Below are 10,990 nucleotides of genomic sequence, written 5' to 3' on the forward strand. Positions count from 1 at the left end.
AGGCCACGTCTGTTTGGCCGGTGTGTTTACGTGTGTGTGTGTTTGAGGCCTTGTTTTTGCTGCGAGGCCGGGTTGTGATAATGTCAAGGCATAGGTGTTACTGCTTTGTTGTGAATGTGAGGGCGTGTGCATGGGTGTGTAGGTGTCTGGAGGCCATCACAGCCCAATACAGATGGGTTGAAACATTAGCTATAGTTATAGTTATTACACTGTCTGACAAACAAAGATGCTTTTTATAGATCCCCTCAAAACCTACACCTGCCTTCACCGCTCCACATTATGGGCAAACGTGAAACCTACTCAAGACTTTTCCTGTTTCCTTTGTGATGTCCCTGTCTGTCTTTATCCCAGACGTATCATGTAGAGGTGGATAGCTGTGATGTAGCCCATCTGAGGACATCAGGTATCACTCAGCAGGTAGTTAGAGCTGTCGCCGGATGATGGATGCCGGCTCTTAGACGGAGGAACTGCAGCAAACAGGTTGCATAGACCCTGTATTTGTTACCATTATTCCCCCACAAGGTGCCGCCTATAGTGCGAGCAATATCTACCCTTCTGTTCATTCTATTGTGCGTCCTTTGGCTCGGCCTTGTCTCGGGCGCACCACAATGGCATGGGAGCATTTTGTCCCCCCCCTCCCCAACAAGTGGGAGAGCGTCAGTCCTTAAAGTGAGACCAAAGGGAGAAGGGAGTGGAGGAGAGATGAGCCGAGTTAAGGTTGAAAGGGGTTAAGAACACGAGACAGAAAACTCTGGAGAGAGATCGAGAGGATAAAACGAAGGGGCGGCGAGGACGAGATTGGGGGAGAGGAAGAGGGACAGAGGATGATGTGCTTGGAGGCAGGTACATCTGCATTCTCTCCAAACACAGCATAGGCCTGTCTTAGGTGTCTCTAACCCAGCAGCACTCAGTGGCAGATTTATGGCCTCCTCTTTGTACATGTGTGTCTATGCATGTGAGGAGCAGTAGGGATAAATTGAGAGTGAGAGACACAAGATACAAGAGAAAGAGTGTATGTGAGTGGAGGCGAAGGGCGGCAGGCTAATAGCAGCCATGTTGCATTCCATCGATATCACAGTTCCCCCCCCCCCACCCACCTCCTCCGAATCTCTGCTATATTTCATCCGTCCTCTCTGCCTTTATCCTTCCCTTCTTTCCTCTCCTCTCCCTCTCCTGTCTCATCACCCTGCTCTTCACTTGGCGCTCTTGGCCCTTCCATTGCTCTGCTGGGTCCCAGGCTGTAAAGCCCTCTCAGGGGGAAGGGTGTAAATCTGTCTCCCCGCCTCAGGAGATTTCCTGGAGCTCAGCAGACTCAACAAAGCCTAGCCAGTGTGGAGGACCAAATGTTTCACACGCACACACCCACACACACACACACACACACACATACACAGAAATGTATAGACCAAGAAAAAACTCATGCAGGTTCTACATACATACAGAAAAAGCCAGCATGTGTGCATACATACACTCACGCTTGGCCTTGTTTGGAAGCTCCTGTGAAAACAAACAGGTATGCCTCTTCCTTGTCTAGCCGAGTGCCTGGGAAACCAGTGTTTGTATTTGTGTGTGTGTGTGTTTGTGTGTGTTTGTGTGTGTCCACCCTACCCCCAAACCTTTTGTCCAGAGGGGCAGTCCAGACGAGCTTGTTGTCTCTCTTTATTTTCTCTCTTCCCCCCTTCTTCTTTTCTCCACTTCCCTCTCTGCTTTATTGCACTTGATTCTAAGCGCGTCCATTCCTGAGATGGCTCAGATAGCAGCTGAAGCTAAATTGCCCATCATAAAGCATCTGCAATAGCAATGGAGCTCTCGGGGTGGGACCGCTGCGAGGGGGTACAAGGCGGTTAGGGCTCACTATGAAAATACAAGGTCCTCTTTTTAATCTTTAAATGTGGAATATGAACTCTGTTTCAACATCCACAAATCATAAGGCCCTTCCTTAAACATTAAACGATTCTGTTGCATGATCGATTTCCTGAGTGCCTCCTAAATCAGTTTTATGCATATCATTTTCAGGAACATTTGGCTATTTGAGTGTGTGGGTTTTGGAGAAAAGTGACTGAAAATCAAAAGTAAAATGATCTAATGGTATTTCGGGACGCCGAAAATGCTTCTGCATGATACTACTAATTACTCACAGAAGACAGGCTAGTTAGAGTGAGATGCTGTGATTTATGAGGGAGTCATATATTTGGCCATGCTATGTTCCTGTCAAATGGCTGACAGATAGATGACTGCTGGGCTGTAATTGGCCTTCCTGTTTGTATCTCTTCTCATGTAACAACAAAGGCACTTCCCAGCCTTGACTGTAGAGGGTGCACATGTGAAAGTGCGGCCTTGTGTCAGGGTGACAACAACAGATTCTTCACAGGAAGAGGAAACAAAGGAGAAAGGAAGGGTGAGGAAGTATTGGTTACGCGGGGAAAGACAAAGGTTATTGGAGTGCAGCACGGGGAAAGGCAAACTTGCAGGGAGAGAAAAAGCCGGTCAGATCAGTTATGCTCCTGCAGGGCTCTGTATCGACTCATCTCTGAAACAGAGCATCTGTGTGTGGCATGTATAGCAAGAACTGTCCCATCATCCAGCCAAAAGAATCCCCTGAACTGCCAAATTAATCTCTTCAATTCGGCGCAGTCAACACAGCAACGTTGCCAAAAGATAGAGAGATAGGGACACACACAACTGTAGTGTATTCAAGTGGGAAAATCCCTGTCTGCTTCATGCTGCTGTCTGCAGTGTGTTCTATCAAAGCTGTAATGTTATTGGCCTGGAACTGACTGAGAGAGAGAAGAATTCAAAGGGACCACAGGAGCAAGACAGGGCCAGCAGCCTGCTTGGCAGGAGCCCCGGTGTGCTCATCATCTCTGGGAGGAGTGACGCCCCTCACTCCTGCCTCCTCCTGCCTCCCAGCTAGCCTTGCCCTATGACAGATGAGCCCAATGACAGCAGGACGCAACAACCTGCAATTGAACATTCCCCTGTGATCTGTCAATGTCCGTGGTGGCGTTTCACTCTCAGGAAACCGCACAGGGACACATGCACCTTCACACACACCCTCACATTAAGTCATTCCCAAAGTATTAGAAGAATCGTGGCCCGCAACGCCTTCTCATACTTGCGAAATGCCTCGGATACCTGTTGCAGGTGTCCTTTGAGGTTTGAGAGGTGGTGTGCGTGCCTTGCTCTTGTTCCGCACGGGGTTCGGTCTCAGTTTAAAATTGCTGATAATTGCAGGCTATAGCATTCTGGTGTGAACAAGTTCTATTGTAAAGTATGTCAGCTGGTGCTCCTTTTGTGTTTGCTGGATTTCAGCCGGAGCAGTAACTCCCCGCTTTGACCACAAGGTGTCACCTTGCCCACAAAGCAGAGCAGATGGCTTCAAGCATGATAGGGGCTTTATTTTCCGCTTTGGTGGCAGTGCTGTGGTGTATCACTGCAAAAATGAAATAGGAAAAATCAAAATAGGACATAAATGTGTTTGCCACATACAGGGCTTAATGAAGTCAGCCTTGCCAGTACATTAGGAACAAAGGCGGCAGAGAGAAAGGCAGTGAAGGACAACTCACAAACAGTTGCAAAATAAAAAGGGAGATAAAGTATGAATGGCGAGCCTCCTCAATGAAAAGCAGTTCATCGGTTGTCAAAGTGGAGATTTATTTTCCAAGCAACTGGGCTTTTTATGGTCAAGCCCCTCCACACTGGCGAACAGCAGTGCGTTGTAATATGGCATGTAAAGAATGGGATTCAATAGAAGCAGCCCCCCATTTGTCATATTTAACGGGATAGAATAATGACCATTGGCTGCCTTGTGCTTGAATCGCTCAAGCTGGCTTATTTTTGTGCGTAAAATGGAGGATGAAGACGAATGGACTTCATACATGACTTTGCACAGTCCAAGCTATCATGTCATGTCATATAACTTAAACCAATAGCTGGTAGCTTATCATTACCCTAAAGCCTGGAGCGGTAGCTGGTGCTTTGCTATGTTTCAGTGGAAATTATAAAACAATCCGGCTGTCTTCACTTGGTTGTTGCAAACTAATGATCGCTTGGCTTCTCAGCCATAAAAAGCGTGGCGCAAAATTAATTGTTTCAATCAATCAATTGGTCAATTTCATAGCCATCAAGCTTTGCCCAAGATCATGTGCATTCTCTAGCCCTCTCCTTCAGGATGAGCCTGGAGAATGCCGGATGATTTATGGCCTCTCTGTGTGTGCTGCATACATATACAAATACTATACACACATGCTGACAAGCATACACACTCAAGAGGCATACAAACATGCACGTTAGCACATACATATGCACACATTCCAAGTGGATGACACACAGCAGGGGGGAGGATCACGTGAGGAGGAAGCGGGATGAGCAGAGGGAACTCTTCAGTGTATGTTAAGCATGCCGGTGACACATGCAGCTAAACATAGCACACGAAGCACGACCAGCAGTGATAGATTCTCTACAACTAACATATTGTGTGTGTCCAACTTTCTGCATGCATGCATTAAGCGTGCAAATGTACATGCGTGCTGTCGTGCATGCAAACACACATGCATGCCCGTGCATACATACATGCACATATATATACATACACTGAGAGCCAAGTGCAGAGGCTTGTTGTTAGCGTGTTGTTCCTGTGCTGTGGCTTGTGGGCCTGTCTGCAGGGCTGATCGATGATCTTTTACTGCTTCCCCAGGATTATCGGTCGAGTTCACCGGGAGGGGAAGGCAATTCATCAGAGCACAGCAGAGAGAGAGAGAGAGAGAGAGAGAGAGAGAGTGGAGAGGGGACAGAGAGAAAGGGAGAGAGGGATGGAGGGAGAGAGAGGCGTGGGGTGGGGGGAGTATGAAAATGGAAGGAAAGATAGGAGAAGGCAGGTGGGAGGAAAAACAGAGGGAGAGGAGAGAGGGAAGTAGACTGAGAGAATAAGGAGAGCAAGATGGAGACAGAGGGGAGAAGGAGGAGATGTGTGCAGATGTGCTGGTGATATCGCATCACCTGGAAATGTATGGAAAAGACAGAGGAGCAGACAGAGATGAATATCAGCAGATAAAACGATGGAGTGTTAGGGCAACCTCAGATTGAACCCTCCTTATACTGTATATTCAACATCAAACAAATATATGACAGCGCGTTGTAGAAATGGTAGGCTGTTTTTATTGCAGTCAGATGTTGTGTTTTGCATTTAGATTCATTTATTTGACAGCTGAAGAGAAAAAATGGCTGTCATTTGCAACCGCACTCTTACAGATGGCAGGGTAGCATCTCCAGAATTATTGTTCTCTCGTTGCTTGGTATTAACTGTGGAAACCCTTTAATAGTCTATAATCACATATAATATCACACTTTGAGTTAAATCACCAACATATAATATGTCAAACGTGATTACAAATGTCATAGCTCACACGCAAAAACACAGATGGAACCTCAAGGCGAATTTGGAGACACATTTCAGCTTTTCTTTGCAGACTTTGCTTGATTAACATAGTCTGCAACAGGGGGAATCATCCCGCCAGACTGGAACACCTGCAGAAAAATTGCATATAGAGCCAACTGTTATAGCTCAGCTCCCAGAGGTCTCAACTATGTGTGCCCACGTTGTAACACATTTTTACAGGGGCCATAACACACGTGTTCCAGCTCATTCAGCTCGCAGGGGGGAAAAATGGAGAGGTGATTCAGCATCAGCAGCTAAACCTTCAGTGCGAGACGGATGATGAGGGGACAGAGACACACAGATGAAACTGTCTTTCACTTTCCAGGGCAAAAGGGCAACACAGCCGGTCGAGAAGTACATTATCACTAATCACATTAGTGACCAATAACAGCGATGAGAAACATGGACCCGAGGATCATTTGCACTGCATAGAGAGTATTCATTTGTCCTCAAATAGGCTAAACTCTGCATGTGTTGTGTAAGAATGTAATTTTAAAGGGGACCTATTATGCTTATTTTCAGGTGCGCACCTGTATTTTGTGTTTCTCCTAAAACATGTTTACATGCTTTAATGTTAAAAAACACTTTATTTTTCTCCCATCGACTGTACTGCAGCACCTCTTTTCACCCTCTGTCTGAAGCGCTCTGTTTGAGCTCCGAAAAGCCCAGTTTGCTCTGATTGGTCAGCTGACCCACTGTTTTGATTGGTCAACTGAACCAAACTCTTCGGACTCCGCTCCAGCTCCGCCCTAACTAGCTTTGTTTGAGGTTGTGTCAAAATAGCCGCTAGGCAGGTATTATGCAAATGTGTGACTTTGTGACATCATCACGTTACGGAAGAATAGGCAGGACTTCAAGCAAGGCGTTTCAGGCAGTTCAGGAGCAGTGTTTCTGTGGGGGAGAGTAACTCCCTTTGCCCTGGACTTTGGGGTTTGTAACTTTGCAGACCTTTTACATGCACAAAAAAACATTTATTACAACATACATAACACACTAAAGGAAAGTGAAAAAAGCACCAAAGCATAATAGGTCCCCTTTAATTTGTCAGACATAGGCTAAACTTTGCACGTGTTGTGTAAGAATTAGGGCTGTCAAAGTTAACGCGATAATAACACTTTAACGCACATTCATTTTAATGCCACTAATTTCTGTAACACATTAACGTAATCGATTTTCCGGAGGTTGTACTGGGCTCAGTTTTAAAGCTAGAAAACCTAAGGAATCCATTGGTACCAACCATGTCGTATTAGCTCGTCGCAAAGGAGGTTGAATAACACTCCAAACTTATGCTAATTTTGGCGAAGAAAAACTGTCATGACCATTTTCAAAGGGGTCCCTTGACCTCTGACCTCAAGATATGTGAATGAAAATAGGTTCTATGGGTACCCACGAGTCTCCCCTTTACAGACATGCCCACTTTATGATAATCACATGCAGTTTGGGGCAAGTCATAGTTAAGTCAGCTCACTGACACACTGACAGCTGTTGTTGCCTGTTGGGCTGCAGTTTGCCATGCTATAATTTGAATATATTCTTTATGCTAAATGCAGTACCTGTGAGGGTTTCTGGACGGTATAATGTTTTGTTTTGTTAATTGATTTCCAATAATAAATATATACATACATTTGCATAAAGAAAGCATATTTGCCCACTCCCATTTGTGATTAATTTGCGATTGATCGGGATTAATCATGGACAATCATGCCAATGTTTTTAATCGAATGACAGCCCTAGTAAGAATATAATTTTAAATTCTGTTTCTGAATACGTCGGCCTTTAAATCTGTTCTTTCCCGTGTGTTGTTTATGCTTGCAAATGACACTCCATACCAATTCTTCTCCTTCTCCTTCTGTCTCTATCTCAAATGCACAGATAGACAACCACTTCTTTCTCTTTCTCTCTGCCTCTTTCTCTCGCTCTCTCCATTGATGGATGGACAGATCATGTATATCCAATCTAGCAGTGCTCCTGATGCGGTTAGGGGCTGTGACAAGTCTCCGGGCGGGGGAACCGAGCAGAGCGGAGCGGAGGAACGGGGTGACGAAGAGGACACGACATCTGGAGAGCATGGAGGAAAAAAAAAGATGCTGCAGAGTGAGAGAGAGAGAGACTGTGTAAAGTGTCTGCATAGCGCCTTGAGCATGTGTGTGCGTGTTTATGTGTGGAAACAAACATACACCCTCTGCCATATGCCCTCTCGGCTACTGTGTGGGTCTCTGGTTGACAGTCCTGACTGACTGGCTCATGCACTCCACACCAGCCAAAGATAATGGACGAAAATTATGTAGTTACGTCTGATATCGCTGACATATTGTGTGCATCAGATTGAATAGGCAGTGTTGGAGTCTCTCTTCCATATAGCTACTGTATGGACCACAGAGTGTTAGTGATGGAGATTGATTGTATGGTTGACTGTTGACATTCACTCATAGCAGAGTTTCAGGGTGCAGTTGCAAACATTAGCCACTAGGGGGTAATGTTATCCTCACAGTATTCAAAGTGTGCTCTCCAGTGATACTGTGGTGCTTATCTCAGGCAGTAGTGGGTGATTTCCTGGTTCATATTGGCAGCAGGGTTGATGATAATGTATTATCATAGGTTGTAACATTGCAGGTGGTGGTGTGTGTCTGTAGGCGGGGGTCATCTCCTTTGCCCCTCACTCCCCATGGATCTTTCTTGATCACTCCGTTAAAGATTTTTCCAAACCAATCGCGTGAGCCCATGCACGCTGAAATGGACTACTATTTGAAAAGTAATTCAGGTAAACTCAGATAAATTAAATCCACATTTCATCGTTGATGGGGAAAAATGTAACAGGATGTCAAATCTTTGCATTGGGAAATTGCGGCTGACAAAACGCTGATGAACAACTGCATACTTTTAAAGGCCCCGAGGTATGAAAGCACACTAATCTTCAAGGTGAGGAAGTTGTGTTCTGAGTTTGACTGTCTGACCTCAGAGACAGAGAGGTCAGGGGTCAACTCACTTGAACCCCCCCCCTCCCCTCCCTCGACCATATCAGCCCCTTTGACTATGTACTAAACACACAGATAACTCCCGTCGCACATACCTTTACTCTCCCCAGACGGGTTGTGCACAGTCAAGGAGAGGAACACTTTCCCTTGTGGCCCCGACACACACACACAATCAATAAACAAAAAAGTGGAAGTGATTGTGAATCCATCTCCGCCTCTCGCTGTCTCAAACTGCCTCCTTGTCCCTTGTCCCTTAACCCCCCTCAGCCCAGCATGCACATACAAAATAAGACAATAAACAAATACAAAAATGAAAAAAAAAAGTCAACACAATCGGCGGCCCCCCTCCATTTTAAAGACAACGGGCAAAACAGCAGCCATTTTCTAAAATGCGGAATCGCCACCCCACACCCCCACCTCTTGATAGTAATCAAATTTGGTCTCATCTTTTCATTTTCTCATCTCTCCTCCCCATCTGTGTGGTGTAACTCCTCTCTTTCTCATTCTCTCCCTCACCATCCCTCACTGTCACTCGGCAGCTCTGAGCCATTGACCTCCGACCCCCAGGCAGGTTCACCAGCGGGTCAGGAGCCTGGCGGGGGGAGACGGGGAGAGAGGAGGGGGGGTGGAAGGTCTGTTATTGGGGGATGCCAGCTTCCTCCTTTGGCCATGGATACAGCCTTCACTGCTGCTGCCATAGCAACTGGACGAGACGGCAGAGGGAGCAGACTGCGGAGAGCTGCTGGGATGGAGCTCTCTCTTCTGTGATCTGGCTGTAACCTCCATGGGCACTCGTACATGTCCACACACACACACACACACACAGTCACACATAATGACACACTGGCACACACACACACACACACACAATCCCATACGTGCCTGCAAAATCTAATCAAATTTCTTATTTGGACTGCCAGGCTGTGCTGGAAAAGACTTTTTCAAGTTACAAGATTGATGGGCATTCCATGTTGGCTGCAATTAATTGCTGCATAATTAGACTTACAAGTTATTTATTGAAGCAATTTGGAGAATACAAGAGCCTGGGGATATATAAAAACCATTTGATCACGAGCTGCATAAACTTTAAAAATGTCCTCTTACAAGCATTATTTGGATAGAAATTAGCAATACAATCCCCCCCCTGAAATGTCTCCCATGTTAATAAAATGATAAATGATAATAAATCTGGTCTAAAGTGAGTGATGTGCTGGAAGCCTCGCGAGGTCAAATAAAGGTGAGCGTGAGCGATGCAGATAATAAAAATAATACGATGGAGGGTAGAGATAGTGTGTTGTGCACATTTTTGGTGCATGCAGGTGTGTGAAGCTCTGAACCAGCATGCTTAGCTTGGAGAGCCTCGGGGGTGAGGGCTCAGTCCAGGTGGCGTCCCGCTACAGACAGAGATGTTGGGAAACTCTGTTGCTGCTTGTTATTAGTTATGACTCTACTAACTTTATTAAATCACACACTTTCTATACTTCTCTTTTTTGTTTTTGTTTCTCAGTTGCTTTTGCTGTCATTTCTGTTCGTCTTTCATGGATTCCACTCTGTTTAAATTTTCTATTTTCATTCCTTTAAGAGGAGACACTACAGGTGAAAAAATAACTAATAGATTCATCGCCATGAAACAGTTGATTACTGACATTAAGACACATTCTGTTGTATTACAAGTTTAAATGTTTAAATATGCAAATGAGGCAATATCTGATGCTAACTTTTAGTGAATTTAGGAGAAATCTATTTACATAAATAGACAAAGTTTAGTTAAATAAACACCTAAATACGTATTTTGGATGTTTTCTTATCCACTAGTCTGAAAGAAGACAGTAAAATATCCCAAAAGTGTATTAAAAACAGTGTTTTTGCCTTTATTCTTTCCCCGTAAAACATTAATTTCCTTTCTTTATCTGATTTTTACTCTCTTCGGTCTCTTCCTCTCTCTTTCTTGTCTCGGCTTCACTCACTCTGTCTCTCTTTGCTCAAACAAATATGATAAATGAAGCTATCGGTGTCTCTCAAGAATGAGCTGTGATCACAGAGCCTTTGATGTTTGACAGCTTTAATGATGTATCTTGATGAATCGATGTACAGTCATTTTCACTTCATGTGACACACTGTTTAGCAGTTGAGCACATTCTTTTTTTTTTGGTGCTATGATGTGAACGACTGCTATTGAACCGCGTGTGTGTTTCCCCCCCCATTTTTCTTGACTTCCCATGCCTTGCATGTTTGGTGACAATGTCAGTGCACTTAAGCCAGTGAGCTTATCTCAAGTGTTTCAAGAGGCTCTTATCAGTTCTCTTTGTAATAACGGGATGAACTGCTTTTAGTGGCACATACACACACACTCGCTAACAGACTGTGGACACACACATTCACTCACCCACAGACTCAAATCTGCATGCAAGTCATTGTAATTGCATGTATCCATGCTCACACACACACATGTATATATATATATATATATATACAGATCTACATAAATCTAGAGAAGCATGAAAGAATAAAAAATATGTAAGAAAATTATTATTTAAAAAAAAATATTTAATAAAATATTCCCATATTGTAAAAAGTC

This window comes from Sebastes umbrosus, chromosome 6 (assembly GCF_015220745.1).
Source record: "Sebastes umbrosus isolate fSebUmb1 chromosome 6, fSebUmb1.pri, whole genome shotgun sequence".
Classification (NCBI taxonomy): domain Eukaryota; kingdom Metazoa; phylum Chordata; class Actinopteri; order Perciformes; family Sebastidae; genus Sebastes; species Sebastes umbrosus.